General features: G+C 37.2%; 1 protein-coding gene and 1 pseudogene across 4 annotated transcripts in view; one reads left to right on the forward strand and one right to left on the reverse strand.

The window, feature by feature from the left end:
- Window positions 1-17851, forward strand: part of WDFY3 (WD repeat and FYVE domain containing 3) — a 266518-nt gene that overhangs the window by 66184 nt on the left and 182483 nt on the right. The window lies entirely within an intron of this gene.
- On the reverse strand, window positions 14061-14583 carry LOC114224907 (small nuclear ribonucleoprotein Sm D2 pseudogene; annotated as a pseudogene).

A 17851-nucleotide genomic window follows, 5' to 3' on the forward strand; every position in this document is an offset into this window, starting at 1 on the left:
CTCTTGCTGTGTCTCTCTTTCTGTCAAATAAATAAATAAAGTCTTTAAAAAAAAAACGAAAATGTAGGAATTGAGAAATTTAAGTTTCCTCATCTGTAGACGTACCTATCTTGATGTCTATAATAAAGGATTTCCATTTAGAGATAACTGGGTAAAAGCATTTGTATTCTCTTCTTCCTCATGCTAACTGAACAAACTAATAGTAAAGAATAGGGAAGAAATCTTTTAACTTTAGCGAAATGAGAAAACCACAATCCCAAGCCTCAGAGTGCAGGAAGATCTGCCAGACACTGTGAACTTTAGAATAAATTGAGGAACTGTGAAAACATTTAAACATAGCATAGAGCTCCCCCGAAGTAGGTGGCCTGGGGACTACAGAGTGGGAGGCGAGGAGAGGCTGCAGGAAAAGACACAGATAGACTTTTTATGCAGAAAACAGTGGGGAAGAAGCAGCTGAGGGGAGGAGGTAGTTTACAGAGCTGTCACCTGGGCATCAGTTGATGGAAAGCAGAGGATGAGAAATAAATCCCGAATCACAGTGCAGACAATTGACAGCTTAGCATTTTCCTCTTCTCTGTGTGCCTCAGCCATGCTGGCTTCATTCCAGCTCTTCAGCCATGCTAAGCACGTTCTTACCTTGAGCCTTTGATTTAGCTTGTCCCTCAGCCTGGAAAATTCTTCCCCTAGAAAAGCTTATGGATCCCTCCCTCATTCAGATTTCTCTTGTGTTCACTCTTTAGAAAAGCATTCCTTGACCATGCGGACTCAAACAGCAACCCTGGGAACATTCTATTTTCAAAGCTTACTTTATTTTTCTTCATAGTCATCTCGCCACCAGGCCTGTATATTGATTTTTTTTTTCCTCTTCCCTACTAGCATCTAAGCTCTAAAAGGACACGTAGTTAGTAGGCTTCTGTTCCCCCTCTATGTTCCTAGCACCTAGAACAGTGCCTGGCACATAGTGGTGGCTTAATAAATACTTGTTGAATAGATTATTAAGCAAGTAAATGAACACACAGGTGTTCTAGGAGGCAACATAGAATTAAGTCTTGTACCCTGTAAAAACTGAGAGATCCATGTTGAGAGGCTTAAGAGACATTATCAGCAAATAGCAATAATTTGTCCTTATTTTTATCCTGATTCATGTAAAATAATTATAAAAATGACATTTATGAAATAATTGACCATTGGAACACTGGATATTTAAGACTGTGTATGTAGTAGCGCTATAAATCAGTCAGGATTTATTTGTGAAGACCAAAATCCATTCTAGCCAGTTACAGCAGGAGGATACTTATTGCAGGCTTTTCATGGCTTACAGAGAGAAGGAAGGGCTGAACAAACAGATTTTAGGCTCATGGATCTTGACGCTTTACAAACCTTTCCCAGTGCTATACCACAGAGCCAGGCTGTTGAGGGTTCTGCTTCTTTCTCTGTAGATCAGAATACCGTTGGAGGGATTACCAAACTATTACCTATAGGCAACGTCTAATCTAAACTGTTTATGTATGTCCTTCTAGTTAATAATGGTTTTTGCATTTTTAAAAAAGATTTTACTTAGAGCACAAGCCTCCCCCCATAAAAAATTATTTTAATGAACAAAGTTAGATACTATCTGTTTCAAAGTCTTAAAATTAATGGGGCACCTGGCTGACTTGGTAGGTGGAGTGTGCGACTCTTGATCTTGGGGCTGTAAGTTCGAGCCCCATGTTGGCTGTAGAGATTACTTAAAAAAAAATAAAAATCTTATAGAAACAAAAATTCTTACAACTAGTGTATGAGAAATATGGTGGGAGTTAGAGCTCAACATCCATTCTACCCTGTTTCTATAATGTACTTTCATACATTACAGAGGCTATAAAACAAATGGCAGGGTTTTCAGGCTCCTATGTGAATAGGTGCTTGTTGCAGTTGAGGTTCAGCCAGTCAAACTTCCTTGCCCAAATTATGAAAGGCAGAAGTGAAGCAGAGACCACACTCTGCTGACATTTACATTTTTAGCTGCAGTGTTAGCAGAGATCTCGGTATCCAGTAGGGAAGCAGGGTATGACACATCCCATTTGGCTGGCCCATCATACTGGCTGTAAAGCAAGCAGCAGTAGAGGTACTTCCTGAAATGGCACTGAGAGGGAATGTTCTAGAGCATGAGCTGGCAAACTTCTGTCTGTTAAGAGCCAGATAATCAATATTTTACTATGTGGTTTCTGTTGCAACTATTTAACACTGCCACTGTGGTGTGAAAGTAACCATAAATGATAGGTAAATGAGTAAGTTTCGTGGTGTTCTAATACAACTTTATGTATGAACACACATTTGAATTTCATATAATTTTTAGGTGCCACAAAACACTTTTTTTTCCCATCCATTAAAAGATTTTATTTATTCATTTGAGACACAGAGATAGAGGGAGGGAGGGAGAGAGAGAGCATGAGCAGGGGGAGAGGCAGAGGGAGAGGGAGAAGCAGGCTCCCCGCTGAGCCAGGAGCCCGATGCAGGACTCGATCCCAGGACCCTGGGATCATGACCTCAGTGGAAGGCAGATGCTTAACCATCTGAGACACCCAGGCAGCCCTTTTCCTTCCATTTAAAATTGCAAAAACTAGGGTGCCTGGGTGGCTCAGTCGGTTAAGCATCTCCCTTCGGCTTGGGTCATGATCCCAGAGTCCAGGGATCGAACCCCACATTGGGCTCTCCACTCAGTGGAAAGCCTGCTTCTTCCTCTGCTGCTCACCCCACTCATGCTCACTCTCTCTCTCTCTCTTTCTTTCTCTTAAATAAATAAAGAAAATCTTAAAAAAAAAAATTTTTTTTTCTAATTCAGAATTATTGACTGGTTTAGCTATAACTAGTTCTAGGTGATAGTCACATCACATGTATTCTGACATTCCTTTGTTGTTGTAGTTTTAAGATTTTATTTATTTGAGAGAGAGAGAGAGAGAGAGAAAACAAGCAGGGGGGAGGGGCAGAGGGACAGGGAGAAGCAGACTCCCGCTGAGCAGGGAGCCCAATGCAGGCTGGATCCCAGGACCCTGGGATCTTGACCTGATCCAAAGGCAGATGCTTAACCTACTGAGCCACGCAGGTGCCCCCCTGACATTCCTTTCTTAACAGCACTATAAAGCCAGTACCAATAGTATGTGGCTTATGGTAGTTTGACTACTTTCCTGGGGTCACACAGATGGGAGGGACAAAGTTCAAAACCTGTCTTCCTGACTCCAGAACCCTTTTACTACCATCCTTGGCTCTTGTCAGCCTATTGCTTGTCCATCTGTGATGTACCATGTTTATGAATCTGCCAGAAATTTTGCATCACATACTGAGAACATTTAAATGTTCTAATTCAGTTCTCAATGCCTTTACAGAAGTTACAACCTTTTAGCTTTGTTTCTTCAGTAAAAGCAGACTAAGAGATTTTATCCTCTTTTTGGGGGGGGGATAATATTGATTCATACTTAATGCAAAGGGTCTCTGAATATACAACACTGTATAATCTATTATTTTCTTAGAAGACAATAGAAGTTTTAGTATTGATACTAAATTTATATTTTGTGAGGAACACATGTATAAACTTCGACCACAATATTCATATCAGCAACCTCACAAAGAATAGAGACTTTGCCCTTAAAGTAGTTGAGTATGCTAAATCAGGCCAATCAGATAAGGATTCAGGGAAACATTTCCTGTGAGAATATTTTCATGAAAGGATATTTTTAATTTAGATTCTTAGTCATAATACCCTAAGTTTTTGAGGTTAAGTTGAAATATTTTCAAGGCTAGGCCTTGGGACAAAATAATTGAAAGCACGTAATCAGACTTGAAGAGAAAAAGAAGAGACATAATGAAGTAAATAAAATACAAGCTTCTGAAGTACTAGTGAGGCCCAAGCACAGAGGTGTGCTGGTAAATGTTTAACAACTGGCTCTCCAGGAAAAAAAAAACCTTCTAAGAAACCCTGATTCTTAGCATTTGTTGATATCTTTGGTATAAATACTCTCATCATGGCTGGTTTTCACGCTATTAATGGTTTGACAACTGGCTCTCTACATTTCTGAAAATTTAGCCATCGGTTCCACCACACCACTTAGCTTAGCCTGGAAACAAGGTAAAAACACTAGAAGAGGCAGGGCAGAAATAGTTTACATTTACATTTATAGTGAATATGCAGGGAAAATATTTTATGAAACTTTGAGTTTCTCTTTTTTATTTTTTACTTTTTAAGTTTTTATGTAAATTCCAGTTAGTTAACATACAGTATAATAGTTTCAGGTGTATGATATAATTCAGAGGAAGACAAATACCATCTTATTTCGCTCATATGTGGAATTGAGTTTCTCTTTTATTTATTCTTTTAAAATATTTTTCCATTTCACAGAAACAGAGAGGGAACACAAGCAGGGGGAGTGGGAGAGGGAGAAGCGGGCTTCCTGTGAAGCAGGGAGCCTGATGCGGGACTCGATCCTAGGACCCTGGGATCACGACCAAGGCAGACACCCAATGACTGAGCCACCCAGGGGCCCTTGAGCTTCTCTTTTAAATCAAAAGTGTTCATCTTATTTAAAAAAGTATTTTATTCACAGAAGAATAAGATGAATGTTTCTGTTGATGTTGGAAGAAATTTTTTCTAAGGATAATATCTCATATTTTCTCTTTAATGAGGAAAAATTGCTCAGAACATGTTAAATTACATAATATAATGTGTGTAATTGTTAATAATATTCATTTAATTTGTATTTTTCTTTGGTGAATCCTGCGAGGAAATTATTTCCTTAATATTCTGAATATTATTCCTTATTTGGGGTTATGTGGTTGAGTGCATGGTGTGAGTTCTGGGGAGGACTTCAATTAAAGAGAACAGGAAACTTAAAGGAAAAGCAAATGTAGTTAAGTATATGTGGCATTTCCCTTATGTGTCAGATGTATCTAGAGATACTAAGGCTTCTCTGCCAAGATATTACTCATGAATCATGTTTCTCGTTGCTAGTCTGGTTACACCCATGGTGGAAGATATGCAGAGTAAACATGGGCTTTCTGTATGTGTGTTTTTAACTTCTTGGGGACAGAAATACTTGGGATAATTGTGTCCAAATGTTTTAGAGAAGAACAAATAGTACTGTCATTGCTAGGAATAGCTAGAAAATAAAATCACAATTACATTGATAAATAAAATTATTTCACAACGACAGAGAGACAGCTTCCATTTAATAGGAAGAACATTGGACTTGGAATAAATTGTCTTGAATTCAAATTTCAGCTTATTCTACTTATTGGATCTTTTTGGCAAGTTGCTGTTACCATTCTGAACGTCAGCTTCTTCATCTGTGAAGTAGGCATACCATTCTGTGGTAGAAAATAAATGAATACATTTCATTGTATTTGGCTGTGGATTTCAAGTCTCTATTTCTTAGACAAAAACCAATGCAGAGGCAGGAAACAAGAGGTCCTTAGGGATTAACTCCAGCACTGGCTACTAATTGCTGATGCTGTCCCTTTAGACTCTTAAAATGATTCAAGGGCAGAATGGCTGGTGTTTTCCACTTGGAAAAACTGATTACAAACCAATGTGTAGAAAAGTTTGTGTGGGAAGAATTAACATAGAGAGAACAAAGCTGCACAAACCTGATTAGTTAAAATAGCCTGTGGAGAGGCCAGTGAATTCCTTTTTTTTTTTCTCTGTTGTTGAAAATATATATTTTTTAAGATTTTATTTATTTGAGAGAGAGAGAGTGCAGGGGGTGGAGAGGGAAGGGCAGAGACAGAGGCGGAGAAGCAGACTCCCTGCTGAGCGGGGAGCCCGAGGTGGCGCCTGATCCCAGGACCGTGAGATCATGACCTGAGCCAAACTCAGACACTTAACCAACTGAGCCACCTAGGCACCCCTCTATTGTTGAAAATCTTTTAAAAATGTACTTATTTTCCCTGACACTTTTCTTCCCCGTAGCCCTGTCACCCTGCTACTAGATGAGGTTCCCTGCTGTACTTTTCCCTAGTGCTGTGTGCTTCCCTGGTATAACATGCTTCACCTATATGACACCCAGACTAAGCTCCATGAGATCAGATATCATGTCATTCTTAAAAGATTTGGCATTTCAGAACAAGTGGTAAATGCCACATGTGCTAATTGTTATTGACATTCACCACTGTATCCCAAAGATCTTCCTAGCAAAATGGCTGACATTTTATAATTCACTCTTAATTCAGAATATTATAGTACAAAAGTCATCGTTCTGAACCATAGTTTCTTAAATATATAGCCATAGAAAAAAATGGGAGGGAGATTATGACGAAGTTGTAATGATTCCAAAATACTAATAGAAGCTGCTTTTTTAGTAAAGCCAAATCTAGGTTATTCAGCACTACAGAGCCATCTTGGTATTCCCAATGTGATTTTTTTTATTAATGGAGATCATGGGTAGGCTTGTCTGAAGATTAGAAAAAGCGCAGATTTATCATTATAAGCTGCGCAATTTGGGGCCCCTTGGTGGCTCAGTTGGTTATCTTGGCTTTGGCTCAGGTCATGATCTCGGAGTCCTGAGATGGAGCCCTGCATCAGGCTCCACACACAGCGTGGAGTCTGTCCCTCTCCCTCTGCTCCTCCCCCTCCTCGCTCGCTCGCTCTCATAAATAAATAAAATCTTTATAAAAAATGCATAATTTAGGGCGCTCAGTTGGTTGAGCAACTGCCTTCAGCTCGGGTCATGGTCCCGGAGTCCTGGGATCGAGTCCCACATCGAGCTCCCCCTGCTCTGTGGGGAGCCTGCTTCTCCCTCTCCCTCTGTCTGCCACTCCCTCTACCTGTGCTCACTCTCTCTGTCAAATAAATAAATAAAATCTTTAAAAAAACCACAAAACTGCATAATTTATTTTGATGTAATAAAGAACCCAGTTTTATTTCCTTTTTTTCTCTCTGATACTGGAAATCTTTCTGGAAGTGTGGCTCTTCTTTCTCTGAGCCAGGTCCTACTTCCTTAAGGTTTATGATAATGCCAGATTATCATCTCTGGCTAAAAGTCATTCCCTCATCCCCAAGAGGATGGAGAAGTCTATCCAGACTTTGTGCCATTCTAACAATCACAAATGGTTTTAAGAAAAATATTTAGCTAAATATTCCTACACATAAAAGTTTTTTTCTTGTTACTTGCAGAGCAGATAAAGTCCCCTTTGAGGGATTTTTAAAGTGTCAGAGGATTAAAAGGAATAAAAAGGTTAAACTGAGAAATAACTAAGAATCACTTTAGAAAAAAATAGCAACTTGTATGTGATTTAAAGTGGTTCAGTTGAAACTCATTTAAGAAATGAAATGGTTTTTAAGTATTTGATTTTAGTTATCGTAGGGTAAATGTATAGTTCTTATATAAAACAGTTTGTTGGTTTTTATTTAACTAAATTCAGAAGTATTACACAAGCAATTACTTCCTTTAAAGACCTGTAATTTAATGGCAGACAGGCACAATAATTTTGAAGCATTTAGTCAGTATGTATTCTTGCAACAATTTGTTTTATGTACATGTAGTTTTAATTTTAAAAGATGGTGTTGTAATATATATTTATCCTACTTTTAGTTCCTTTCACTCATCATTATGTTTTTAAGATGCATCTATCCAAAATGTATACTTTTAAACGAATCTATATGATTGTGTATAAACCCTGTTTTACTTACTCCTCTTCTTAGTGATGAACGGTGATGAACCTCTAGCCTCCAGCCCTCTAGTCTCCACAAACAACCTAAGTTATTACCCATACGAATTTCTTTGGAATATATACTGAGGAGCAAAATACAAGATTGAGTAATGCAAAACTGTGCTTTAGAGAGGAGACATAACATCCAACAGCACAGAAATACAAAGACTTAGAATATAAGGAAAATCATATGCCAACAAATTAGACAACCTAGAAGAAATGGGTAAATTCCTAGAAACATAAAACCTCTACAGACTGAATCAGAAAGAAATAGGAAATTTGAACAGACCAATTACCAGTAATGAATTTGAAACAGTAATCAAAAAATTCCCAACACACAATAGTCCAGGACCAGGTGGCTGGGGAAATTCTATCAGATATTTAAAAAGAATTCATACCTAATCTTCTCAAACTATTCCAAAAAATAGAATAAGAAGAAGAAAAGCTTCCAAATTCATTCTGTGAGGGCAGCATGACTCTACAAAAAGAACTACAGGCTAATAATTCTGATGAACATAGATGCAAAAATCTTCAGCGAAATTTAGCAAACCAAATCCAGCAATACTTTTTGAAAAATCATTCAGCAGGATCAAGTGGAATTTATTCCCAGAATGCAAGGGTGGTTCAGTATTCACCAGTCAACCAAGGTGATACATCACATCAATAAGAGAAAGGATAAAAACCATATGATCCTCTCAATAGATGCAGAAAAAGCATTTGACAAAGTACAACATCCGTTCATGGTAAAAACCCTCTCAACAAAGTAGGTTTTGAGAGAACATACCTCAACATAGTGATGGCCACATATGAAAAACCCACAACTACCATAATACTCAATGGTGAAAAACTGAGAGCTTATCTTTTAAGGTCAGGAACAACACAAGGATGTCCACTCTTAACTACTTTATTCAATATAATACTGGAAGCCCTAACCACAGCAATCAGACAAGAAAAAGAAATGCATCCAAATTGGTAAGGAAGAAGTGTAACTTTCACTGTTTGCAGATGACATGATACTATATACAGAAAACCCTAAAGGCTCCACCAAAACGCTACTAGAACTGATAAAATGAATTCAGTAAGGTCACTGGATGCAAAACTAATATACAGAAATCTGTTACATTTCTGTACACTAAATGAAGTAGCAGAAAGAGAAATTAAGACAACCATCTCACTTACAGTTGCAACAAAAATAATTAAATACTTAGGAATAAACTTAACCAAAGAGGTGAACGACCCATACTCTGAAAACTATAAAATGATGAAAGAAATTGAAGCAGACACAAACAAATGGAAAGATACTCCATGCTCATGGAATGGGAGAATCAATATTGTTAAAATATCCATACTACCCAAAGCAATATATAGATTTAATGTAATCTCTATCAAAATATCAACAGTTTTTAGAGAACTAGAACAAATAATCCTGTGTGGAACCACAAAAGACCCTAAGTAGCCAAAACAATGTTGAAAAAGAACAAATTTAGAGGTATCACAATCCCAAATTTTAAGATATACTACAAAACTGTAGTATAGCAAAACAGTTTAGTACCGGTACAAAAATAGGCACATAGATTAATAGAAAAGAATAGAGAGTCCAGATAAAGCCCCAATTCTATGACAGAGGAGGCAATATACCATGGGGAAAAAACACAGTCTCTTCAACAAATGGTATTGAGAGAACTGGACAGTTACATGCAAAAGACATGAATCTGGACCAGTTTCTAACACCATACACAAAAATAAACACAAAATGGATTAAGGAGATAAATGTAAGACCTGAAAACATAAAACTCCTAGAAGGAAACAGAGAATAATTTCTTCGACATTGGCTATAGAAGCATTTTTTTGGATATGTCTCTTCTGGCAAGGGAAACAAAAGTAAAATTAAACTGCTGGGATTGCACCAAAATGAAAAGCTTCTGCACAGCAAAGGAAACCATGAACAAAGCAAAAAGACAGCCTATTGAATGGGAGAAGATATTTACAAATGATATATCCAATAAGGGATTAATATCCAAAATATATAAAGAACTTACATAACACCAAAAAAAACAAATATTAAAAACGGGCAGAGGACATGAGGCATTTTTCCAAAGAAGACATACAGATGGACAACAGACACATGAAAACATGCTCAACATCACTAATCACCAGAGAAATGCAAATCAAAACCACAATGAAATACCATCTCACACCTGTCAATGGCTAAAATTAGCAACATAGAAAATAACAGATGTTGGTGAAGATGTGGAGAAAAGGGAATCCTCATACACTGTTGGTGGGAATGCAAGCTGGTGCAGTCACTGTGGAAAACAGTATGGAGAGTCTTCAAGAAACTTAAAAATTGAAATATCAGATGATCCAGTAATTTCACTGTTGGGTATTTACCCAAGGAAAACAAAAATACTGATTTGAAAATATATGCAGCCCCATGTTTCCTGCAACATTATTTATAATAGTCAAGATTTGGAAGCACTGCAAGTGTCCATTGTTAGACAAATGGATAAGGGAGCTGTGGTGTGTGTGTGTGCGCGTGTGTGTGTATAGACACACACATTGGAATATTACTCAACCATAAAATGAATGAAATCTTGCCATTTACAACAACATGGATGGACCTAGAGGGTATTGTGCTAAGTGAAATAAATCAGAGAAAGACAAATACCGTATGATTTTAGTCGTATGTAGAATTTAAGAAACAAAACAAATGAACAGATTAAAAAGACAAAAAAGCGGACTCTTAAATGTAGAGAACAAACAGTTTACCAGAGGGGAGTTGGGAGAGATGGGTGAAATAGTGTAAGGGGATCAAGAATATGCTTCTTGTGATGGTCACTGAGTAATATATGTAATTGTTGAATCATTATATTGTGCACCTGAAACTAATGTAACACAATATGTCAATTACACCTGAATTTTAAGAAAATTAAAAAACACGCCACACACCACCCTTTATTTAGATCCTCTACCGGACAGTTTTCCCTGTATGTGGGTCTTGTCTACATGTCCAAGAGGCATTTCCTGACTTGCTGCTTGTTGCTAATATAAGAGGTATAAAGTGGCATTTCCTTATTTTAGTCTGCATTTCTTTGATTACTGAGGAAATAAAAACATCTTTTCATGTGTTTGGCCTTCCAGGGTGCTTGTTCATGTTTTTTTGTTTTTGTTTTTTGTTTGTTTTTTAATTGGGATTGCTGTATTTTTCTTGGTGATTTGAGTTTGTGATTTGTGATTTTTCTTTTTTTTTTTGTAAATTCTAAATTATAATCCCTGTGGTTTTAGACATTTCAAATATCTTTTCCCATTGTGTTATTTCACTTTTTGCTTGGTTCACTATGTGATTTGCTGAGCCAAAATATATATAAAATTTTTTTTTTTAGAGAAGGGGTGGTGGGTAGAGGGGGAGAGGGAGAGGGAGAGAGAGAAACTTAAGCATGCTCCATGCATAGCATGGAGCCCAGTGCAGAGCTCCATCTCCCAACTCTGAGATCATGACCTGAGCCGAAATCAAGGGTTGGACGCTTAATCAGCTGAGCCACCCAGGGGCCCCAAAATACTTAGTTTTTGATATGATCACATTCATTTTATCTTTGCATATGTTATGTAGTTTTGATTATATGCTTAAGAAATTCTTACCTGATTCATAAAGATATCCTCCTTTTCTTTTCTTTAGTTTTACCTCTCGTAATGTCTTTAATCCACCTTGAGGCCACCTTTGTATATGGCTTTAGGTAGAAGTCAATTGTCAATACCACTTACATAAGAATCACATCCTTTCCTGTGTTCTTTATCATATGTTAGGTTTCTAATACATGCCTGGATCTGTTTCTGACCTCTCTCATCTGCATTTTGGTTTGTTTATTCTTATGTCAGTCACTGGTTTTATTACCGTGATTTGGCAGAGGATTATTTTCACAATTTAAAATTACATAACTTAATGTTCCAAGTTTCACTAAGTTTTAACAGTTTCATTGTTATCTCTTTCTTAAAGACATTTATATTATGTTTAACATATTAACTAGTAACCATGATCCATGAAACATTTCTGTTGGAAATTCTGGATCAGTTTCTTTAAATATAATTGTATTAGAATTCCAAATCCATTTCTTTAAATATATATATTAATTTTAATTGTTTCATGGGTCTCTTCCCCATTTATTTGAAGTGCTAAATTTTGCTTTTAGCAAAATCAACTAAAATGTCTTGGAATGATGATAGAATAACTTTCTTTTATATAATTTCAGAAAGAAAAATAAAACTGAAAAGTAATCTATATTTTCTTGAATTCTAAGTCTTTGCATGCAGCACTTCTCTACCTAGAACATCTTGCTCAATCCAAATTGCGATTTTTAGCATCTTATATGTACTTTGTAGGAGGAAGTTAAGTAACAAAATGAAACTTTATACCCTTCATTTATAGAAAATTTTAATTCTTATAGGTTCTATTTTCTTTTTAAGGAAAAAGCCTAGACATTTGAAATAAAATACTTTATACATATAATTTTAACCTCCAAATGCTAAGCTTACTAGTAAATATCTGAGCTAGGAGATTTCCATTGTATAGCCTATACCTTTGTTCCCCAGCTCCAGTTGAGAGGTTAACTGTAAAATGCATAAGGAGATGAGCAGAATGTGAATAACACTGGGTATGCTTGATCCTCTGGTCCTGAAAGAATAGTCAGTGCTTTTTTAAGATTGTTTCTCCAAAACAATGAGAGTTAGGCTTTACTATGGTATGTTTAAACAAAAAATATCAACAAACCTAAGAACAGTGATCTCGCCACAGTCCATCATTGGGGTCAGTGCCAACTTGTTTAAGGTAGTATTTCATATGTTTTATTACATGGCGTTCCTTCTGAGAGGAGGATGAGATTATTATAAGAAAAATATGGTAAACTGAGTTGCACTCTGCAAAATTATTCACCTAGAATAAAGGGCAATGTATTTAAAACATTGTCAATATTTTGGATGGATTTATAAAATGTATTAAATAGCTAAGTGTTAAGAATAGCATTTCTCCTCTTACTCTTCCCCAAAGGCATTTTTTTTAAAATAGGCTACATGTGATCAACAGTGAAATGATGTAATTAGGACATGACTATTTGTGGCACTCATTCTTATGTGTTGGTATTAGAAGGATAGAGAAATACAGTTTTCTTCTTCTTTTCTTCTCTCCTTCTACCCCTTCATGCCTCAACTCCCTTCTCTTGACCCCTTTAGTTGGAATGTACCCCTCAGTCATGAGAATGTAAGTACATTTTTATATTTCATTTATAGAATATCTAATACAAAAAAATTAGAAGGGAAACAATATTCTGGTTAGCAAAATTACTGGTTATATCCAGTAATAAGTAATTTTTTTGTCCAAAAGATTCATATCAGTACCACCCTTTATATTTTAAAGAAATATATTCTATATTTTAAAGTATGTTTCTTTACGGATTTTATAAATTTCATAAGCGTTTTCATTCATATTACCTCTGTTAAATGAATAAAGAGGATTTAAAATAATTTGGATAGAGGGATTTATGGGAAAGTTAATAAGTGTCAGCAGGACGATTTCTTGCCTCTATCCACCTATCTGTTGCACCATCCATAATACATTTATTATTCATGTTTGGTATGTCAGGTATGTGACAAACACTAAAAAGTTGAATGTAAAAAATATATCTGTTTTTAAAAATCTATATGATAGTTTTATTTTTAAAATCTGTAAGATCATTCTATTTTTTAAAAAAAAAATATGTATGTCACTGACCTCAAACTAGGTTCAAAGTATAGAAATGGTGGAGCTGCCTGTTCCCTAGAGATACCCTCTCTAAGTCCTAAGATGTTTTTACTATAGCTGTGGTAGGTTGAGAAATAGCCTCAGATGGGATCAGGGTTATTGGCTGTTGACTGTAGGCTCAATCCTGATGGAGAAGCTTCATGTGGATCCCTAGTGCATGTTTCTCTAGGTGATAAGAATGAGTCCTGTGGATTTGGGGATAGTCAGTGGCCGAAACACAGACATAGGGTAAATGAACATACATTTTTACACAGAGTGCAAAAAGCTGTCAGAACATTATAAATTTTTATTTCCTTTATTACTGATGAGGTTGTGCAGCCTTTCTTATATTTGTGGTCGTTCATTTGCCTTGTTCTGTGAAATGCCTATTTGTCTTTTGTCCATTTTTTTTTTATTGGGTTGTTTACTTTTCTCAGTGATTTGTAGCCGTTCTTTATATATTTTAGATCAAATGCTTTTTTGTTCATTATAGGTAGTGCAGAAATTTCATTCCCAATTTGTGGCTTGTGTTTACTTTCTGTTGATTTTTCATGTACAGAAGTTGTTAATTTTGATAAGGTTCATCTTGTGTGTGTAGTTTTTTTTTTTTTTTTTTTTTAGAAAAAACACAGGACTTTATTATTCCCATTACAAAGGGCAGGTCTTCACAGGATGAGGGCGGGAATTCTGATGCTGGAGAGGAGGCCCCTACTTGCCGGCGATGAGCGGGTTCCGCAGGACCACGATGACCGAGTCCCCGCGCAGGAACATCTTGGAGATGTAGCGGTCCTTGTTGACTGGCTTGGACTTCTTCTTGCCCTTGCCGCTCTTGGGGACCTCGGTCCACATCTCCTTCACATTCTCCAGCACCATGTTGCAGTGCCTGTCGAAGGCCTTTACGCGGCCCAGGAGCTTCTTGTTGTTGCGGCAGTTGATGAGCACCTGGGTGTTGTTCTTGACTGACTGCGTGAGCACAGAGAGCGGACCTGTGTTGAACTCTTCTTCCTCCCACTTCTGCAGCTCCTCTGGGGTCATCTCACTCTTGGGCTTGTTGAGGAGGCTCATGGTGATAGTGCCTGAGGTCCCAGATCAGCGCCGTCTCCTCCGCGTTGCTGCTGCCTCCGAAGAGAGAGCGACAGGCGGGACTTCCTGTAGTTTTTTTTTAAGACATTCTTCCTTACCTTGAGGTTATAAAGATATTTTCCAACATTTTCTTATAAATATTTTTAAAGTTTTGCTTTTCAAATTACTGTCTTAATTGCTTTAGTGGCAAGGGCAAGGCGAATATAAGCTACGGATAGCAGAGCTAGGTGGCTGGAACAGAAGAGATTCGGGTGAGGTGGGGAATGTCTTGATAAATATTTATTTGAATCTGTGATCATGTTACCACCATGGAGATATGTTTAAATTGTTTTAAGATTAAGTAAGATCATGAACTATCCATGAGAGGTTCCCAGGCAGTAAAAAAAAAAAAATCTGAGGAGGCCATTTCAGGCAGAGGAAAGACCATGGGGGGAAAGCATGAAGGGTTTGAAATTCCATGGCATGTTCAGGGAACAGCAGGTAGGTGGTGTTGTATGAGCATAGAATGAGGGGAGGGATATTGCAGAAGACATAGCTGCAAATTGGATACACAACAGATTTTGAGAAACATTTTGTGTCTTGCAAAGGGTTTTAACTCTATTCCACTGCACTTGTCACTTTTAAGGGAAGTTGTACTGATCTGTTAGGCATTTTAGAAAAATAAATATAGCCGCACTGTGGAGGGTTGGTACTCTCACAGTGTCTTGCATATAGTGGACAGACACTTGCCATTGCTCAGAATCTAATAGAATATTTTCCCTATAATTAGCCGCACAGTCGGCGGCATTCTTTTGATTATTAGTGGTGAACTTTCAGTCTTTTGAAAGGATTTGATATTTAGTAATAGGCAAAAGTTATTTGGAGGAAGTTTAGAAACTAAGGCAAATGAGCAAGCTGGGTAATTCCATTTTTGGTAAAACATGATAAATGATGACACTGATTTTTAGATACAGCTCATAAAATGCCCTGAAAGCAACTTTAAAGAGGAATTTATTTTGAACCATGTTAGCTTCGTTATGTGGTGGGCAGAGCAAAATTTATCTGAATGTGTGAACTCTGAAAAGTAGAGGCTTCACAATGGAAAGCCTTATAAACTGTATAATCAGTCTGTGAAGAAGCCAGCACTTACTTTCCCATTCTTACTTTCATTGATACCATTATTTTTTTTCATTTGTGTGACTTTACTGATATAGTTCTGCATCATCTTTTGTGTTGGTCATTTCCTTTTCGTCACTATCAGATCACTATCAGATCACAGAATATCTTAGTGCCCATGCAGGAGTGATTTGTTATTGACGATGGTAAGCTGACTTCCTCTCTTGGATGTTCCTCGTCCTCCGGATTGTTGTTGTTGTTGCTTTGATTCCCTGTGGAAGATTCTGGCTTACAGCCTTTTGTTCTGTCATCATCTGCTTACCAACCAACTCTGTTAGCAGTGATTTCGATCCCTTCCGCCCCTGCCTTCACATTCATAGTTCTTACTTTCTGAATTTGTATCAGTTTTCCCTGACTACTTTAAAAAAATACGTTTTGGGTTACCCAGCGCCTCTCACCAAAAATGGTCATATGGTAATGGTTTACTTTTTCAAGTAATAAAATTGAATTTAAACAAACTGTGAAGAACAAAGTTGTCTCCTAAGACTTCTTGTTTTAAAATAAACAGATAAGGAATTTAGAGAAGAATTTCCCCCTTCTTGGCCTATTTTAAATCACCTTAACTTACCTTTGGTTTGAGCTGCCTCTAGTTCATTCATCTTCTAAACTTTTATTGATCGCTTTTTACTCATTTATCAATCATTTGTTGCCTGTCTGTTATTTGCCAGGTATTAACTCTTGGGGGAGAAAGTTGAATACAACACAATCTTTGCCTTCCATAATCTTATATTATTTGTCCCGTGTTGGAAAAAACCAACCAAAAAACATTAACACTGTGAGACATGCTATGGTAAAGATACGCACAGGATTGTTTGGGGACAAAGAAGGGAGCATCTCTTTCAAACTGGAAAATTGGGGAATGCTTTCTAGAAGAGGGACAGTTGACCTGAGATTTAAAGGATGACAAGTAATTAGGTAAATGCAGATAAGCTGGAGGGGGAAGGCCCTCATCCCCTCCCACCCCGCACACCCCCCAGGAAAGGGTTCAGAGTGCTCTGAGGCACAGACATGTGAAGGCGCAGCAGGGAGACCTGTACTAGACACGGTATGGGCAGAGAAAAGCTGGAAAGGTTTTAGATCTGTTTTCTTTTGTAATACATGCATTTAGTGCTACAAATTTCCCTCTCGCAACAGCTTTCACTGTATTTCATACATTGTGATGAGTCGTATTTTCATTTTGTTCAAAATGTTTGTAAATTTTTCTTGACACTTCCACGTGTTATTTAAAGGTGTATTATTTAATTTCAAGTATTTGGGGCTTTTCAGCTATCTTTTGTTACTGATTTCTTGTTTAATTCCATTGTGATCTGAGGGCATACTTTGTATGATTTCTCTGCTTTTTAATTTGTTAAGGTGTATTTATGGCCCGGTGTGTGATCTATCTTGCACTTTGTACCCTGTGAGTTTGAGAAGAATATGTATTCTCTTGTCGGATGGAGTGTTCTATAAATATCAGCTGTAGAGCCAGTTGATTGATAGTACTATTCAGTAAACTATCTGTATTGATTTCCTGCACACTTGATCTGTCCTTTATTATAGGAGGGCTGTTGAAGTCTCAACTCTCTTAACAGTGGATTTGTCTCTTTCTCCCTTTGGTTCTACCAGTTTCTGCTTCATGTAGGTTGACACTCTCAGGCTTATGTATGTTAGGGATTGTAATGTCTTCTTGGAGAGTTGACCCTTTTGTCAGTATGTAATACACCTCTTTATCCCTGATATTTCTCTGTATCCTTGCCAACACTTTTTATTTCTTATGTTTTTGGTTTTAGCCATTCTGACAGGTATTGGTGAGGATGTAGAGAAAAGGGAATCCTCATACACTGTTGGTGGGAGTGGAAGCTCATGCAGCCACTATAGAAAACAGTATGGAGAGTCCTCCCAAAACTTAAAAATTGAATTACCCATATGATCCAGTAATTGCACTACTGGGTATTTACCCAAAGAAAACAAAACACTAATTTGAAAAGATATATGCACCTCTATGTTTATAGCAGAATTATTTACAATAGCCAAAATACGGAAGCAGCCCAGGTGTCCACCCATAGATGAATGGATAAAGAAGGCATGTTTTATAGACACACACACACACACACACACACACACACACACACACACACACACAGTGGAATATTACTCAGCCATCAAAACAAATGAAATCTTGACATT

This window comes from Eumetopias jubatus, unplaced genomic scaffold (genome assembly GCF_037043125.1).
Source record: "Eumetopias jubatus isolate StellerSeaLion01/CBP00866 unplaced genomic scaffold, mEumJub1_p1.0 scaffold_2, whole genome shotgun sequence".
NCBI lineage: Eukaryota > Metazoa > Chordata > Mammalia > Carnivora > Otariidae > Eumetopias > Eumetopias jubatus.